Here is a 19,944-nt window from a genome sequence, read left to right on the forward strand (position 1 = left end):
CAATTAGCCACTAATGAATTCTCTTTAAGACTGATGTTTTCTCTTCATATCCACCACTTCTCAGATAAAAAATATTTTTGTCACTCATTTCTGTTGAATTTGAGTTGGGTAATTTAGGAGCGACATTTCTTTTGTGCTGGCATTTCAACTGTGTCCCCTGTTTTCAATTAGGAGCCTCTTCTCCTCCCACTGTCTTGCCTCTCTGGTCAACTGCTGCTCCAAGATGCCACCTCAGCATTTGTCCACCCCACTCCAAGTGATTGCTTCAGATGTTCAGAGAAAGATGAATAATTGCCTATTGGATTCCAGTTAGCAGAGGTCAAGGTGATATCTGCCTGGCCTCTTCTGGACTTGCCATACAACTTGCTGTTATTACATGGGTTATTCAAGCCTATAATCGGCTGAGTTCCACTGAGATGGAACCGTCTGCTTCAGTGAATTGTTTTTTTGCAGCACAGCCGCCAGGATTTTTCTGTCCTGGACAGCAGGAACAGGAGCGGTCGGTAAATTTTTGTTGTGCAAACCCATTCTATTTTTAGTTATTATGTAGTAGATGAGTAATGAACAAGATCAAGCGGTGCTTTTGAAACACAGTGACTCCCCAAAGCTACAGTAGTTTATACAGCAGTGTTTCAAAATGTTGCATTGTTGTTTTGGACTGACTGAGAGGACAAATCGTTGTGCCCCCACCGTAAAATATGCTGGGAGGAATCACTGTGTACCTGAGTTTGTTCTGAAGGAGGATTTCTTCTTACGGATATTTCAGGCAGAGGCAGCCCAGGGAAAATCTTGAACGCAAGTGGATGACACTCACCAAAATTAAGGAGACATTCCTAAGTACCAGGAGAATGAAGCAGAAAAACATGTCTTCTTCCTCATGAAAAGAAAGCTTTTGAGAAATTGGAAGAGCTTTCAGCACTGCAGACCAGCCTTCTCCAATTTGGTGTCCTTCAGATGTCTGGGACTACAGCTGCCATCTTCCATGACCATTAGCAAAGCTGGACAGGACTGGTGGGAGTTGTAGTCCAAAATATATTGGAAGACGCCAAGTTGGAAGAGGGTGACATAGACTATACTGAGCTAGATGAACCAGTCGTCTTACTGAGCACAAGACAGTTTCCTACCTTGCTGTTTTTAATCTGAGCAGCTTTCCATTTCTTCACGGAAGCTCCTAATTGAAAGTGCATCAAATGGACATCCATCAAAACTTTGAACCATGCTGGAAAACACATTTCTGTATTAAAGCGGCATGATGAAGGACTACAGTTCTTGTGAGGTTTTTCCAGATCAATTTCCGTCCAGAAGGTGAGTCTGGATGACATTCAGAAGAATATCTGAGCAACTGGTATAGATTACTATTGCTCTTGAGGCTATGGTTTCCAAGTATCGGAGACTCCTGTGTATACTGCACATATGTTGCTTCCACTGAGGAAAAACAAGTGGGATTAGCTATAGGATCCCAGGCTCAAAATTGGTATTTTTCTTGCTGCAACTTGACTTGCTATAAAAATGGTTATGAAGACAAATTCTGTGAGCTAAACTTGGCAGCTCTAGCCTGAGGAAACAGCCTGTCATACCCTTTAAAAAATATTGCTCTTTATACTTTGCACAATTGGCCAAATTTGTTTGAGCCATATTAGGTGCTAATTCAATGGACACAGTTAGTGTGCATTTTTCTCTTATGTAAATAGAAGCATGGGTGAGGTTTGAGCAACTGCTAAACAAAGGACGAGGGAACTTATAGTCATCTGGATGTTGATGCATACTATTTTAATTTTTAATCTTGTGCTTATCTCCCCCCCCCCCATTAAATTTCTATACCAGCATTCATCAGAGGATCACATGACGGTTTACAATATAAAAACACAAAATTGTACAACATAGTAACAAATAAAAACACCCCCCCCCCCACAGTGCCTCCCATCAGTCCCAGCCAGCATGGCCAGTGATCAGGGATGATAGGAGTTGTGGTCCAATAACATCTAGAGGGCCACCAGTTCTCCATGCCTGTTCTAAACCATGAATGGGAACATCACTTGAAATGCAAATACCGTATTTTCCAGCATATAAGACGACTGGCCGTATAAGACGACCCCCAACTTTTCCAGTTAAAATATAGAGTTTGAGATATACTTGACTGCAGATTCTCCACCCGGCGTATAAGACGACCCCTGAATTTTGAGAAGATTTTCCTGGATTAAAAAGTAGTCTTATACGCCAGAATATACAGTAACAGCATCAGATTGGAGATTCTTGTTGAGGTCGTGGCAGGTAGAGGAGTTAAACTCCCCTTTGCCGTGATCCTGTGGCTACTGTAGCTTCCCCTGAGCTGCTTTTCATTCACAGGTGCACTTTACCTGCATGCATAAGTCTTGCAGTACAGAAGTTTTCATGCAAAGAAATAAAATATAAAACGTACAAGATGCTTACCTGAAAGCTGATCGCAATTCAAAAAGACAAAATTTAGCAATCTTCACACACACACACGCACACACCTTAAAACAGCATGGACTCTATCTACAAAGCTTCTGTCACAGGGTCTAGGATTGCCTACAACTCAGATAATCAAAATAATAAACTGTAAAGGGGGGCTTGCCAGATAGAGACAGCGAGTTAGCTGCCGCACCCCACGAGCCCACCACCAGAGTGAGCAACAGACAGAAGAGCCAACCCTCAGCACATTCTCAAAGCTTCCATCTGCTGCTGCAGAAGGAGAAAATGCAAGAATTGCCTCTAGCCAGAATTAGAGACTTTGAAAAATAACGAAGTCTGTGGCTGGCTATGCAGACCTACGGTGGCTAAGTGGTTGGAGCATCCAACATGGTTTCAAAGCCGCCTTACTGTGCATCTCTCAATGCATGTATAAAAACCAGAGTGCCTCTTTCAGTTAAATTCACGTAGTGACTACAAGTGGGGCAGTTAGGAACAAGGAAGATGCCTTTTACTGAATCAGAGCATTGGTCCTTCTAGCTCAATATTGCATGCACTGACCGGCAGCAGATCTCCAGGCAGAAGTCTCTTCCAGATCTATCTGGCAATTCTGGAACTGAACCTTCTGCATCCAAAATGGCTGCCCCACCACCGAGCTACATCCCTTCTTCATTTTTTTAAAAAGTTCTCCTAGCATATCAGAAATCACTTTCTCTCTGAATTAATTTACACTTTTATCTTACCCCTTCTCTCAGAGCTCAGTGTAAGTTATGTTTTTTTCCCTTCCTGCTCCTGCCCTTTATCCTCCAAACAACCCTGCAGAAATTTGGTCCTCTATAACCAGTGGACCTTGGATTTCTTGGGCTCTCCTTCCCACCTACCTGGAAAACATACATTCTGAAATGGGAATAAATTATGCATATTAGCTTAGTACAGTCACACCATTGAACTTATCTGTGCAAACCTGAGGGCTAGGAACATTTTAAAGAATGAAAGTCCAAATGCTCATGATTTTTTCATAAGTCTCATGGCTACAGGCTTTTAAAAATAGGGTTTTACAGGCTTTTATGATTGCAGGCTTTTATCTACTTATATCCTCTCTACCACCCCTCCCTAATACAAGCCCAAGGGATAGTGTTAGCGTTCTTGCTCGCATAAATGAAGAAATTGTTACACCCCTTTTACAGTCAAATCAAAAATTCATACATGTAAATAATTCTTGCCAGCTTCTCCATTTTCTACTAGACGCATTCCAAGCTATTATCAGAATTAGCACACTTAGCTGGGTTTTGAACCAACCTTTTATCCCACAGATCTTCACCTCCAGGGCCACCAGATGGGTCAAGTGACTGCATCTTGCCACTTTTATCACATTGCAACTTGCATCACATCGCATGGCAACTCAAATGGTCGCTGATACTTTAAAAAAAAAAAAAAAACAGCACATTAACACATGCAGTTCCACTATGATGATCTTGCACCACTGAAACAATTCTGATTAAGGAATTCTGATTAAGAAGGGCTATGGATGCAGCAATGGTTCCCATTAATTTGTTGTTGCCATTAATTATTATTATTACTTTGAATTCTTACCTGCCCCTCACCCTAAGGTCCCAGAGTGGATGTTGAATCACCTTGCAAATGGTTCATAAGACTGGGCTGACACAAGCTCTGCAGATTGATTTTGGAGGACAGTTGAGTTCATGCTGACCCTTGATCCAAAAATGGTAGGACTGTTTTCAATAACTAGATCCACATGCAGTTCCATCAGGATTGCAATAGGTCCTCTGGTGGATCCACAAGACAGCATGAAGCAATCTTACATAATAAGTGGCAGATTGAACAGCATTCTGCTATTCTAGAATGCATTCCTCTTTTAACTGTGTTTCAGTGCTCTTGTGTGAGACTCAGAGCTAACCATAGAATATTGACTCGCTTGGGCCAGTAGAAGCAGCAGACATAGCAGTGCCTGCATTATCTATAAACTAGGCATTAAGAGCAGGCTGTTGTCTCTGTTCTCGGCAAGTTACTGATTCTGCCAACACCACGAAGGTGAACTCAATAGGTTACTGTCACGGGGGAAGCAGTGGTGAAGAGCAAAGCAATTTGTGATTTATTTATTCTTTGCAAGTTTCCAGTTCTCTTGTATTATACAAAATGTCAAGCCCATTTTGGAAAAGAAAGCATTTCAAAAGTCTCTGCTCACTTTATGCACTGGAACTTGGAAGCTCTTTAAATTGATCATTTCTGTTGTAAGCTCAAAACATTTAGCTTCTTCCTTTTGCCTGTGGAAGAGCTATGCAAAATAGGAAAGTTTACGCACAGTCACCAAAAGATGGGAGAATTCCTCTAGCTTTTCATATCATTGTGTTTTCTTCCTTAGTTGGATTGCAGAATCAACCTTTCATATGCATTTTTCTTAGGGCTGGGAGAGCAAGGGAGCTTGCTTTCGCTTGCTTAGATAACACTGTAGGTTGGTACTGGAGCCAACTGGGTCTTCTTCTACAGAACTCGGTCTTCACTATGGATTTATTGCAAGCGGAATGAGATTATCAGTTTGGAAGGGAGAGCAGCAGCTCCAGGTTTCCAGTACACAGTGCTTGAATGGAAATGGGAGCTGCATCTCATTAGGATTAGCAATGCAAAAAGGGTTCCATTTAATGAACTGCACAAACATTTTGGCAGTTGCCAAGCAGCCTATCGCCGGGCTGTTCATGCTGTTGTCGTTCCGAGTTCCTAATGAGGCTGTCCATTACCAAATTGGAATTTTGAGGGGTTATTCCTTCTCCAGGAAATTGATGCCTCAATGAGACTTGGCACCTAAGCACTCCTCTCAAGGAGTACGTTCTGTGATGTGTAATCTCCTTTGTGCCACGTACAAAACTTGCACTTTAGAGGCTGTGAAGGATGGCTTACACTTTCAGGAGCCTGCTCAGAAAAGGCTTCATGGCTTGGGAAAGCAGACAGAAGCGGGTGGCTTGCCGCAGCCAGTTTGAAAAGGCAGCCCCTTTCATAGTGTTTTCACTGAATACAAACCGCATCTACATGCCTGCAGATTTGTTTGGCTTTGGTGTAAGTTGTCTACTTACTACTCATAGAATCATAGAATTGTAGAGTTGGAAGGGACCCAAAGGATCCTCTGATCCAAGTCCCCGCAATACAGGAATCTCAGCTAAAGCATCCATGTCCAACCTCGGATTTAAAACCTCCAAGGAAGGAGAGCTCACAACCTCCTGAAGGAGACCGTTCCACGGTCAAACAGCTCCATGTGTATATCTTATCATTGACTGTACAAGTTCATGTATGCTCCCCCACCCTGGCAAATGACAGCTGGGGGAGGGCTTTTAATTGGGTAGCTTGTGCAGGGGAAAGGGCTCATTCCTGAACTATTAGGTCCCTGATCTGATCTCTCTCCATACCTACTGTGATTACCTTTTTTAAAACAAACAAAGAAACACTGCTACCTCCACAGGATGGCAAGCGGGGGGGGGGGGGAAACATACCAAGAAAGAACTCACCAGCTCCTGGGTTCTTGTCCCTCCCCACAATACTAACAGACATAAAGTAAGTTGGGTCTGTGCAGGTAGGTTGGGATGGCTCTAGTCTTCCAATAAGCCATGATCTCCAGACAATTTGGTGAAGGAGTTTCTCTGCTCTGCAACCTTCACACTTATAAAAAGAGAAAATGGGTCAGACTGAACCCCGACCCAAGGCCTGGTGGAACAGCTCCGTCTTGCAGGCCCTGTGGAAGGATGTCAAATCTCGTAGGGCCCTGGTCTCTTGTGAGAGAGCGTTCCACCAGGCTGGGGCCACAGCTGAAAAGGCCCTGCCTCTGGTCGAGGCCAGTCTAATCTCTCTGGGGCATGAAATCTTCAGGGTGTTATTATTTGCAGACTGTAAGGTCCTCTGTGGGGCTTACCAGGAGAGCACATGAGCAATGGTCAGATTTATGAACAAGGAATGGACTGGGGCTGAGGACACCTACCTGGAATTAGATTTATGGTTGTGGCATCACACTCCCACTTTTTGGTCATGTCCATGGTGGGTACTGAACACACTGTGTGAGGCAGTGCCTGGTGGAGAAATGCTTGCAGTGTAAAAAGCATTGTCTGTCTGTCCGTCCGTCCCCCGCAAGTGGTGGGGTCAGCACAAGGTTTCAGGACGTGAACACATCCCATTGCAATAGATGTCCAATTTAAACAGCTACATCAGATTTTACTTTTTTTCTTGCCCAAAGCAAGTCTTCCCAAATAAAGAATGATAGTTGAAACGAGCAATGGCATTTAGTAGATATGCTAATTAATATCTAACAGCTATTTTCTTTGGTGCAATTAAATCCAGGCACATCCTTTTAAATTTTTAGTGCTTTTAATCAAATGGCACCTTCATTTCTTTGGCTAACCATTTCGCACACAATAGTTAAAAATACAAAGTAAATGCTCCGCAGCAAAGTATACTGGAATTTAATGAAATTGTAACAACTGTCCTACTGAATCTAATTTAGGTGCTTATTTCAGACGCTTCATTTAATGTGTTAACAAAATAAATTGCGTGCAATTGGAAGCATCAATACTGCAATGAAGGTTACTGAATTAGCAATGGGATGCAGGCAATAACACATTGGTATTAAAGAGGCAAAAGCAATGTCAATTCTTTTCAATTTAAATAATTAGGGAGGGGGATGTAGTTCAAGGTATAACATTAGTCTTTGAGTCCTCATTGTTTATCTTTGCCATATTCTGTTTTCTTCCCAGCATGTTGTATAAGTTATCACTTTAAGATAATTCGGTTTTGAAGGCCAAATCCGCAATTAGACCCAGGGGCTAGAGTACAAATTGAAATAAATGTATACAAGATTCATAACTGCTCTATATCTATAGTTTATAGGTCAACATTTTCAGTTCTTTCAGTTGCTCGTTTTCTGCCTGCCAAAGACAATATATTTTGAAGCCCAGCTTTCAAGAATTATTAATCATTTACTTTGGGGAAATCAGACTTGTGAGGAGTCTCAGCTGACTCCCAAACTCTCTGGTTCTAGAAACGGTACATTCACAGTTTAACAAAGTACTTTGTAAAGTCCTCTTAAACATAAACAGCTGAAAGGACGCCAGTTTCTTTTAAAGCAGTGTCTGTTTCCTGTGAAACAGGAAACATGGCGGGGGGGGGGGGTATTGAAAGAAGTATTCTAACTAGGGATGCCACCAAACAATGACTTTAAAAATGGATTGTGTGGCCATATCTGAAGTTACCCTGTGCAAGATAGGAAGATGATTCCATGGGGTTTGAAAAGGTGTTGAATGTGCTTGAAATGTACAGTGTGGATTTGTCCAAGACCTGGAAGGCAGCAGGTTCTCTGTCTGGGCTTAGTATTTCAGACACCTTATTATATATGCCTAGTTGTCAAACGTACCATATATGAAAAAATATAATGCAGTGAAGAAAGGTTTTGATACTGGAGAGCTGCCCATTAAAGGAATGATTCTACAAGGCTTATTCTGAAGGCTGGGGGTGCAAATCTAGCCCAGGCAGCATCTCACTTTGATCAGTCATGATAGGCCTGCAAAGAGAGATAGAAGATTATTTATTAAGGGTGAGTGAAACGACTCACAGCCATTTTAGACACCAAAGGGCTCATCATGCATTACTGGATCGTAAATTCTATGATGTTTGCACAATGAAATGAATTTGATTTCGCTAATTATATCTGCCAGTGGTTGCTGACATCTAAAAATGCTTTGTTATTTAAGTGCTGGTGGTCAGAATGGTGTTAATATAGGATATTTGAGTCTGAACCTGATAGTTTGTATATTCATTTTAAAGAAGCCTATGAATCGTGCCTGCATATGCTAATGAAATAATGAGTTTTCTTCCTTAGGAGAATTTTGTGCAGCTGACTAAATGGAAAATACTCTTTTCACAAATGGAGATCTATGAAACTTCACAGTACTTACACAAACACAGTACATACTGCAGTGGTATCTGTTTCTCACACCCACACTCACTTAAGTATACCCTGCAGTAATATTACTTACTCCTGCCAGAGACCACCTTATACCTTGCATATTCCGTGGGTCACTGTTTTCTGCTGCAGAGCTTTTCCTTGAAGTTCCTGAAATATCAGAAGCAGGGCTTTCAGTGAGACTGCCTCTGTCTTGTGGAATACCATCTTGTTGAGATACATTAGGTGCCCGCTATTTGTAGTTTATGGGGGGAAATGAAGATACAGGCAGTGACCATTTTGCGCAAGGGTTCCTTTGCTGCCTCCCACGCTCATTAGTGCGGTGTGCATAAACCTGCCCCACCCCATTCTGTCATGCCCCATTCTGCCCTCTTCTAGATCAAAAAGGACCCATTTGTCAGCAGTCACGCATCAATTGGACATGCACAAAATGGTCACTGCCTGTACTTATGTTTTGACAAGCTTTTCCAGCTGGATCAGGAAAACTGAAGTCTGTGCCCTGGGTGGTTATTGTTATAGCTTTACACTCATTTTTAGCTGTTCTGATTCAGGTGTGGGGAACCTGCGGCCCTCTAAATGTTGCTAGACTCCAACTTCCATCATCCTTGACTGTTGGCCAAGCTGGTTGGGCTGATGGAAGTTGGAATCCAACAACAGCTGGAGGGACACAGGGCTCTAGTTTAGAGTAAGGTTGTAAATCGCCTTGAAATTTATATGAAAGGCATTAAGTAAGTAAATTGTCCCAAGGGTTCACTAACTGTACAGAGACGCTGTGCATGCCCTAGAGCATCACATTTTCAGTGAATATATAAAGTAGTACAAGTGTAGCCATAAGAAGGCATGTCAGAATTTAATGCGTATAAAGGAGTTCTAATTCCCCAACTAAGGAATAAGAGCATGAGATACAGAATTCCGCTGAACCAGGACTACAAGCTTTATTTCAAAAAAATTGCAACAGGCTAAACTCCATTCTCCTGTATACAGTGGCAGAGGAAGCCGCTTGGTCACCTGGGGTGGCAAACCCGGGGGCGCAGCTGTGGCGTGTGCCGCTCTGTGGTACGCATGTGCAGTGTAGCTGTGTATGACGCACAATGCATGTGCCGTGTGCAGTGACGCATGCGCTGCACATACCATGCGTGCTGCACATGCCGCTGTGTACAACGGGGGGCACTTGCTGCGAATGCGTGCTGTACCGTTCCATAGCGGCATCGGCGGGTGGGCCCCAGATGGGCTGCAGGGTGGAGCGGCCTCATTCCACGGCTTGCTCGGGGCCTGCCGGTGGGGCTCAGCTTGGGCATCGCGGGGGGGGGGGTGTTGCGCCAAGTGTCACCCCCCCTCCAGTGGAACACGGGGTGCCCTGCCCCCATCGCCCCCACCTCGCTATGCCACTGCCTGTATATGTATAACTCCCTGGTCTGATATTGCAGAATCTCTGCTCAGTGCTTTTTCTTTGTAAATCAAGAAAATCTTTAATAAAAAATACTTTAAAAAAATGTTTAGGAGCACTCTCATTTTTCTACTCATATTGAAATACTGCCCCTCAATGAGGCCAAACTTAGATTCACAAAATGTTTAGGGGTATGCATACCCCTGTGTCCGCCCCCCCCCCCCAAGGAAAAAGCACTGCTTCTGCTCACCTCACACACATGCAGGACACACAGAGAGAGGCAGTTCTGAGCAAGCCCCATCCTGCCTGCAAGTCTGTGAGTAGTTGCCATTGTTCCTCCTCCTAGTTTTTTTTGCACACATTCACAGATGGGTTGAAGGAGGCTTACCTTTGTCACACACACACACACACCCTGCAGCCCCTGATATTTGTGTGGGTGAAGCAGGCATGGCCCACAGGGGATTCCAATCCTTATCGCCTAATCCTTATAGTCCTAAGAGGCTAACCTAGGGAAGCCCACTTCACCATCCAATTAATGCCTCAGGGTGCTCACAAACACCTTCCTATTCCCTTCTTACCTGCACTGACCCAAAATCCAAAAGGAAGATCTACAGTATGGACAAGTTGAAGAGGCAGGATGCTACTTGGAACGGAGCAGCTATTAATGCTACATTACAACCAAGGAAGGCTAGACATGCTACCCTGCCTTAAAGAAATGCTTAGGGGAGAGAGGCTTCTGAGCTTTAAAAATCAGAGCCCACTCTCCCATTGGCCAGGCTGTACAAGGCTGGTGCAGCAGTAGTTAACCATTAGCACATTTTGCCTTGCCCCCACTCCTGTTGGGGATAGAATTTAAACTGTATTTGCATTTTAATAATAAAATACCTAATCTGCAATATTCAAACCAATATGCAAATCAAAACACAATTAGCCTTCTAAATGCACACTTTGCTGGATTTTGTGACGCAGTTTTCCAACCAGAAAATGTGTATAATAATGCATACATTAGTAGGGCATGCATGGGGGGAGGGGGGGGGCTTAATTTAGACCAGTAGACAGATCCTCTACAGCATTGTCATCCAGTTGGGAGTTTGGTGAAGGTAGGATCAATTCCAGTTTCTATGGCAGGGATAGCTCAGTAGGTAGAGCATGAGACTCTTAATTTCAGGGCCATAGGTTCAAGCCCCAGGTTGGGCAAATGATTCCTACATTGCAGGGGGTTGGACTAGATGAGCTTTGGGACCCCTTCCAACTCTACAATTCTATGATTCTCTGATTTTGCCAATGTTACTGTCCACTTGCTGTTAGACAAGGTCTTCCAGATCAAGTGTCACAGGGGTGAATCATTATTTTGGAAGGCTAAGAGGGCGGGTACAACAAACATCACAAATTTGAAACCTTAAGAATGATCCTGATCATTTGTGGCAACTGTGTTCTAGATGAATATAAATACCAACAGGAGAAGATTAATCAAACTTCCCCCCAAATAAGCAGTGATGGAGAACAGAAAGAGCTCTTGTGGAAATGAATTGGAATTACACATTGCAAACTGTTCTCATAATAATAAAATCTCTCTTATAGTAAAGACTGCAAGGAAAGCTGCATTTTGCAATAAATCTTAAAATCCTGAAAAGAGTCTGAAGGTTTTGCGGCTATTCAGCAAACTATGTCATTAAATGTTGAAAGACCCATTTAAACACAATCTTCCAGGTTGTTAGCTCATATACAGATCTGGCAAACCTAGGCTGAAATCCCAGCCCTCATTACCAATTCTGTATGTCCGCCTTCACTAAGCTGTTTTGGACCTGCTCATTGAATATCATAATATCACTGAACAAAGGCCGCCTGCCATCCAAAAATGCCTGGATCCAGTGATAGGAAAACACGGCAAAGTTGCCCGTGTAGGGAGAGTCTCTCTAAAGCAGGGATGAGTAACCTCTGCATTGTGCATAAGATTTGTGAACATCCCAGCTGTCCTTTGGAAAGGAGCCTGGACTCTGTGGCCTTTTTTTATCTCTCCCATCGCTATGATAATTTGAAACATCTTTTAAGCAAGCTTTGATCTTGCTTAAAAGAACTGATCGTAAATGAACAGATTCATATGCAAAATTCTTAACATGTTGCCACATGTATAAAACCCTCTCCTTTCCCCTGAGGACCCAAAACAGAGAACCGTAGCTTGATAGCACTTGTTATGCTTCCTTCAGGGGCAGACCTTAGTAATGTGGTGCCCTGTGTGGAGGAACCAGCCACACTGCCCTAAACACACCTCTCATCCCTTACCTCCATGCCATGCCCATGCTGCTGTCACCATGCATCATGGCCTTAGATTATAGCACTCTTCTTCAGCAACAGAGTCCAGTCTGTCCTTCCTTCCTTCCTTCCTTCCTTCCTTCCTTCCTTCCTTCCTTCCTTCCCTCTCATTCGCATGCATTGCAGTTTCTCTATTGATGGAAGTAGAGGTGTGATCTCATTTGAGCTTCATTATCTGACATAACGCTCAGTGATGTCACCATCTCCTCTTAATCACCATAGCCACAGCTTCCTGCTTTCTGTTCCCTTGCAATTGACATATGAACATACAACGCTGTCCTATATTGCCAAGGCCTCAGCTCCGCCAAAGTGGGTGGTAAGCTTTTGGTTCTCCAGCTGGGTCAAGCCTGCAGAAAGCGCTGGAATGGGGCGTTTTGGAGCAGCCTTGCGGATTCCACACTCAGCTATGTCAGACTGGAGCTGGCATGACACAAATTGGGAAGAAAGGTGGCTCCCATCTTCTGTCCTGGCCAGCATAAACCAGCAGGGCTTTGAATAAAAAGTGGAAGACTCCTTGCCCCCCTGGTCCCTCTTTAGGATTATTCTGCCCATTAACCCATAGCTGTCCCAGATGAGATGCTCTTTTTTGAAGGTGTGGGTACCTCCTGCATGCAAAGCACAGAGACCTATGGTACTTCCCCCTTACTATCCCTCTTACACTTTCAGGTTTCCTAGCTTAGCATTGCCTCCCCAAACCCCGCAAAAAAAAAAAATTGTGCTGAAAGTTGCATGTGCATTCATGCAATGTATTTGTTTTGCACACCTCCTTCCGTAAGTTAAGTGGAAAGTTTTAAACTTCTAATCCATGCAATTTGGAATTGTTGCTCAGTGGGTTTGCCCTAAAATAGGCTGGCATCGTACATTAGCTCAGTTTGATTGCCTTATATTACTGATCTCTTTAATTGTATCTTTAAAATGGCTTCATTTCTTTTGGCATGATGAAATAATTATCAGCAAGTTGTTGTGCTTTTTAATCATGTTTCTTTCATTATGTTTTCAATACACATTTTATTCAATCTATGGTACACTCCGGGGAAATGCTTTCCTAATCTAGAGAAATTGTTGCAATAGTGAGCATTGGAACCCAACGGTCTCTTGTCAAATAACCTGCCTGATCCCTATCTGATTGTTTTCTCAAAGGGTTTAAATATTAATCTAATTGTTTTCTGGCAGAGTATAGATATTAATATGGCTGTTTTGGAAATTTAATATAAAATAGCAGAGTGCTCACAAGAGCTAACACTCACCTTTCTCTCCCAGGGTAAGCAGTTCTCAATCCTGAAAAGAACATAAGGATTGATAGGTCAATAAACTGTTTTACAGCAATAGTTACTCTTCTCTTTGCATTTCAAGTGTTGCTTGTCTGCAAAGATGCTCTTTTCCTCTCCTTTCCTATTCCATTGTGAATAACATTAAGACAGTACTGAAGGATGATCTTAGAAAAGCATGATCTGATTCACTTGCCCTAACTTCTGTGCCTCATCAAACTGAACAGGGGAATTTCAGCTTTAATTGCACACACATTTGCCCAGTTGTCAGCCTGTGTGTAATTTATTTAGTGTAGTAAATTTATACCTCATCTTTCCAGCCATAGTTAAGGATAACCACAGTTTCTGGTTTGTCTGTAATGAACAATGGTTACTGAAAACTTCCTACCTCCTGATTGTGGTCATGTTGGAAGGGCAGAGGGAATGCACAAGCTCAAGGCTTGAGCACTTAACACCAAGCCTTAGTTTAGGATTACAGTCGTACCTTGGTTCTCAAACGGAATCCGTTCCAGAAGCTGGTTCGACTTCCAAAAATGTTCAAAAACCAAGGCGTGGCTTCCAGTTGGCTGCAGGAGCTTCCTGCACTCAATCGGAAGCCACAGAAGCCACGTCGTACGTTCAGCTTCCAAAAAACGTTCGCAAACCAGAACACTCACTTCCGGGTTTGCGGCGTTCGGGAGCCAAAACGTTTGAGTTGCAAGGCGTTCGAGAACCAAGGTACGACTGTACATGCAAACCACATCAATGAGACAGTTCTTTGCACATCATGGTCTCAAGCTGCTGAAGTTGAAATAAAGGCAAACAAAAATTATCTCTGCTCAACAGGAGCAAGTTTCATAACTGCTCACACCCAACCCAGAAGCTTAATTTATATGGCTCATGTGGAAGGAACCACTCTGGCCTTTTAGTGCAAGGAGGTTTATTTCACTGGTGGGGCTGGTCTCCTTGCAGTCCCCTGGCTAGAGCTGAGTTTGTGGCATACAGACCAACTATCCAGCATCCTGTTCTCACAATGGCCAACCCGATGTCTATGGGAAGCCTACAAGCAGCATGTGACTGCACTGAGCTAAATTCTTGCCTGACATTCTATATTTAGATCACGAGCTCACAAGCCACTATGATCTTCAGTTCCAACACCTGCTGCCCTAAGCACCGACTCACATTTCAGCTGTACCACACAACTTGCAATCAAGGGAAAGAGATCCAAATGTGGGTCCGAGGTGTTAAGGCTTTTGAAAGGTATATCCAGTCCTAACTGTGTCATCTCTTAGAAATATGAAGCGCTGAGTGTCACTGGGTGGCATCTTCTCTGATTCCCTTTTTATGCACATGTTGGGGTATAAAATGAGAAGTATTTCAGAAGTGTAAATTCAGCATCTGTGTACAGTCATGAGATGGAGGACAATGCTGCCGTTAACCCCAGCCTGCCAAAGAATTCTGCATCCATTTCTATTGTGTTGCTGTAAAAGAAATTCAGGGGGGAGGAGGCTGGTTCCCCATATCCATGAACCCTGAGCCCATGATAGGAAGCATAATGCAAAGAATTCTCCAAAGTGAATAGCTTGCCCAGCTTCTATTGTTAAAAACATAATGAGTTCATGCATCTGACTGTAATGCAATTATTTCCTAGTGATGTTTAACAAGTTGCTGTTCCTATAAAATGTTACAGAGCTCTATTAATATTGCCCTTCTTTGGCTATGTAATTTTGCTAATGATCCAGCATATTTAGTGGCATTATTATGTCCTAAGAGAATGATGAGCCTGACTAGCAAGCCTCATGAAGCTTGGGTGTGCTGTTGTAACCCGTTCTGTGCTGAGAAATTTGTTCTGCCCTACTGCACCTAATTGCATTTTAACTTGTGTTGTGAAGTGGGGCTTTCTGCTCTTGATAAATGAATAATAATTGCTTCTAATGGAAGTTTGGAGAGCTGAATCTGTTAATTGTGCAGTATTGCTGAGCATAGTGATGCATTTAGCTAACGGCTTTCCACAATACTGCTTTTTAAAATTCAGATGGAGGTTGCTGTTCCAATATTTTTATATTGACTTTTACGTCAAATCATGGTGCTAATTATAGACAGCAGTGCAGCTCAGAGACTGAGATCAAATACGTCTCTGCTGTATGGGTGCTAGGAGACATTTACCTGTGAGTTAACTGGGTAATGCAACTACTAATAATAGGCACCTAGGTTTTTTACTCCTTAAATGCTTCTGTAGCCCCTATGTGATTCCTTTCCTCTTCTCCTGCCTAATACTGTTGTTTTGCTACTCGAACACAAAATAGCTGTGGGTGTCTTACTGCTTCCCTGATCCTAGGATAGGGGTCCATTAACAAGCCCCTCAAAGTTCCGAGATCACTGCTGAGAAGATTCCTGACATTTTGATGTCTATACAGTAATGACAACTTTTATCGGAATAAAATAATTTCTCTCACTCTTGTTCCACATTCCATCACTTCCTGAAAATGTACAGAGAGGGGCAGTTAGATGCTGTTAATCCATAAGAACATCGGTCTGTATAACTATCCTCTTGACAGTAGTTTAACTGCTTATTACCCCTGGATGTCAATTCTGCCTTTGAAATTCCAGTAATGTCCAGGAAAATATGGATGTATTTGTATTATAAAAGCTGTTCTGATAATGTAGAGCATGTGAAAAGATGTCATCCAGCTGATATTCTTGAGATAATTAATGACATAATCAGGATTCTGCTATTATATGGCCAATCTCCATGTGATCAAAGAATAGCTCAACAGCCTTTGTTCAAAGTTTCCTTCATCTTTTCTGGCTGCAATCCTATTAACACACTTACTTGAGAGTAAACCCTATTGAATTCAATGAGACTTAGTTCTGAGTAGACGTATATTGGACAACACTATTAATGTGGCATAATTCACTGACAGATACCATAGTTACAATAAGTCAAAGAAAGTGGGAGACTAAATTGTATTTTTCCATGGAAAGCCACTACGACAAATAATTTCAGTGTTGCTTTGGTACTCATTTTGTTCTGAGATCATTCCAGTAATGTGGGCAGTGTCCATTGTATTAAGATAAAGACGTGTTTGGCAGACGATCCTCCTCCACTCTTCCTTTGCAGCCTACCGATGACTGAAATAGGCTTTCCTTTCAGGTTTAATAAGCAAACAGCATAATCTTATTTAAGCCTATGGTTTAAACAGCTGTGTTAAGGGGGGGGGACTGCAGAAAATCTATTTCTAGTAATGTGCTTACAGGAGCTAAAGTACAGATATTGTTTTCATGAGATTTCTGGACTGTTTGATTCCATGCGGAGTAAACCAGATTATCATGAGAAAACGTTCCATAGTTCTGGTGCATTGTTTCACTTTATCTAATATAGGATACCTTAATACAGTGTTTTTCAACCACTGTTCCGCGGCACACTAGTGTGCCGCGAGATGTTGCCTGGTGTGCCGTGGGAAAAATTGAAAAATTACTTTATATATAGTCAATACAGGCACAGAGTTAATTTTTTTAACATTTTCTAATGGTGGTGTGCCTCGTGATTTTTTCCATGAAACAAGTGTGCCTTTGCCCAAAAAAGGTTGAAAAACACTGCCTTAATAGGTATCCTGCAACACCGATGGGTGGTTGTTTCTCCACCGACTCCCTTGTAAACTAATAAAAGCAGGTCTTGCACATGGAATTCAAACAGCCGCTTCCCTGCCAGTGTTTTAGTCACAATTTCTCTGGTAGTCTTTACGGAGGGCAGCTGTGTCTGATGGAATTCCTGAAGCAGGCAACTCCTTTAACACCAATGAAAACAGTCGTTTCTCCCACTGGAAAAAAGGCCATTTCTCCCGCTTAAAAAAAAGAAAAAGCAATATCTTCAGCACAGCACCAAATCAAGGACAAAATAGCACTTTTAAAAAATGAATCCGATAAAGGTCAGGTGAAAGCCTTCTGTTTTGCAGCTCTCCGCATTTAGCTGACTCACGGTATGTGACTCATGCTTTGAATTTGCTTAAGTACAAAGGCAGCTTAAGCAAAGGCAGCTCATTCTTTGCCAGGACTTAGCTGGGTGAGAAGAGAGAAACTGAAGGAGTCAATGAATAGGAAAGGTACCTGGCAGGGAATTGAATTTCCTGTATAGGTGAACAGCACTGAATCTCCTTCAGGCATGTGAGGGAAATAGGATGGTAAACAGCGCTGGGCAGGACTCTCAAGCACTGCTTTTTATTAATTTGCCTCAGTTGCTTCATCTTGCTGGTATTTATACTGCATTTTAAAGGGTGCAATTATATATTTGAAATTGTGGTTGGGGTGGGTGGGTTCTGTGCTCTGCCTTGTGAGAGCGCCTGTCCTGAAAGGTGGGATATAAATTTCTTAATTAAATATATTGCAAGCATCCCTCGTGATCTGCTACCTTGCCACCAATAGCTTCATTTCCAGCTTGGAGAGAGAGGGGATGTGTTGGCTTCATTCCTACTGCCTGGCCTCCCTGTGTTAGAAATCTGCTCTTCAGAAACAGTCTTATGAACTGTGACTTGTCCTAGTGGTTAGCAGGAAGGTGACTGTTTATTTCCTCTCTGAAGTGTCTCATGAGATATTTCTGAGGAACAAGAGTTTTCGGGAGCAAGAGTTCACCATGGTGAACATGAAAGAAGTGGTTCTTCATATTTAAAAATCTTCTAGGGAGTTGAAGATTAATAGATTAGATACAATCAGCAGATCCTAACATTTTCTAAGGTTATGGTAAGCTGTGGAGAATGTGATTTGAATACAGAAACTGCTTTCTCTCTCTCAACATTTAATGTTATTAGGATCAAAGCGCAATCACCATGAAAATCCTTTACTTATAATTCATGCAAATTGACTTCATTTAAACTAAACTTCTCAAACACTTGATATCTGGCTTATTATTGTGTTATTAAAAGTGGGGTCTGCAACAAAAAGCTGCAGTGTGAACTGTTTCTCTTCAGGATACTCCATTCCATTTGTCTCCCCATTAATTTTTTTCACACATACACCCTGTCCTTGTAGTCAAACACCATTCCCTGGCCACTGAGCAGATTCAGTTTTCATTGAGCTGTAAAGGGGTGCCTATAAGCCCACCCTGCCCCGTTCCACCCCCATTACGCCCCCTTTCCCAGCCACTTCTGTGTTTGTGGTGTTGAGCACATGTATGGTCACACATGCTTTGAACGTGTGCAAATTGGCCGTTGCTTGTACAGAATCAGATGAGTAAATGGTTAATTTTTAACACTTTAGGATAATAATGTACATAAATGTCTTTCTAGGTTACAACTTGTACTTAAAAAAAGCATTAGAATTATTTCTTTAGATATACCCTAACTTTTCCCTAATGGGACTCAAGGGAAAGAATGATCTTAAACTGCCAGATGGACAATATTTTTTGCTTGAAACATACTAATTGTAATGCTTTGGTACTACTTTGTTTTTGTTATATATGTAAAGAACAAAAATTTCACTGTTATGCATATATTGGAATTTAAAATAAGATCTAAAGGGAGAGGACCAAAGAAACAAAATCTCAAATTGGTGAGTCAATGGGTGTGAACGGAGAAAAATGAGAAACCAAAACTGACACCTTAGTCCATTTCTTCTCCCGGGTAAGAGGGCATTGGATTGCAGCCTTGGTGAGAAATTTGCCATCATTCTACAAGAAACTCTGGTACAAAGGGGCCAAGTACTTTTATTGACTGTGCAGTTTGTTCAGGTTATCCTGGGGGACGATCTACTTTACTACTTTGAACAGCGGCATGATTAAAACTTAAATGAAATAAATGGACTCTTTCTTTGAGTGTCAGAATCTGTCTTCTAAGAATCACTTGTCCTTCATGCCTTTCCAGTTTTTTGGCTGCTGAGTAGACTCATCTTTAGCCTACTTCTAATTCATGCTTCTAAGACGATAAGCGAGAAGCCTTCAGTATGGTGAGTTACGTTGGTGGATACGTTGATGGCGAAGACACCCAGGAGGCATAACGCTTGACATCTTTTACTCTCAACAAATATCAGATCACAAGTCCTTCAGTGACTTACAACAATGTCCACACCTTGCAGGAATAAATAAAATACATTCTGCTTTGTGTGAAAGCTTTAGCAACATTTCTGTTCTCCTTTGAAGTTAAGTGCTTAATGGAAGTTCAGTTTCATATTTTTCACAGCCTGTCAACAGAGTTCTGTTAAGAAATTCCACTTGAGAGTTCAGACATGTATCCATTACACAAACCCCCTAAGAAGTAAGTGGAGTGACTCCGACCAACTTACAGTTATTGCTGTATACAGCCTTGTGATCTGTTTCCCTTCTGTTGTCCAAACAAGCTTGTTAACAAGTTCCTTAAGAACCTTTGCATCTCTCTTTCTGTAGCAATGAACCTCTGAAAAGTTCTGCAAACAACTGTATGTGTACTCAGGTTCTACAGTGACCAAAGAGGACAATTCTGAAAAGTGAGCGTTGCAGATTGCCTGGTTGCAGCAAACACATTTTATAACAGCCTTCCCCAACCTGGCAGCGGTCTCCCTCAGGAGGTTGTGGACTCTACTTCCTTGGAGGCTTTTAAGGTTTTAAAGCAGAGGTTGGATGGCCACAGAGCCGTCTCATC

At 42.3% G+C, this 19,944-nt stretch overlaps 1 long non-coding RNA gene across 1 annotated transcript; it reads right to left on the bottom strand.

Annotated features, from left to right (window-relative positions):
• Positions 1-7,940: 7,940 nt before the first annotated feature.
• Positions 7,941-14,673, bottom strand: LOC117046314. The gene is made up of 4 exons (XR_004426560.1): positions 14,519-14,673; positions 13,337-13,367; positions 8,486-8,539; positions 7,941-7,987 (listed from the first exon to the last, which is right to left on the bottom strand). It is a non-coding gene; the product is annotated as an uncharacterized LOC117046314 (long non-coding RNA).
• Between the last annotated feature and the right edge of the window lie 5,271 nt (positions 14,674-19,944).

Source organism: Lacerta agilis, chromosome 5 (genome assembly GCF_009819535.1).
Source record: "Lacerta agilis isolate rLacAgi1 chromosome 5, rLacAgi1.pri, whole genome shotgun sequence".
Lineage (NCBI taxonomy): Eukaryota > Metazoa > Chordata > Lepidosauria > Squamata > Lacertidae > Lacerta > Lacerta agilis.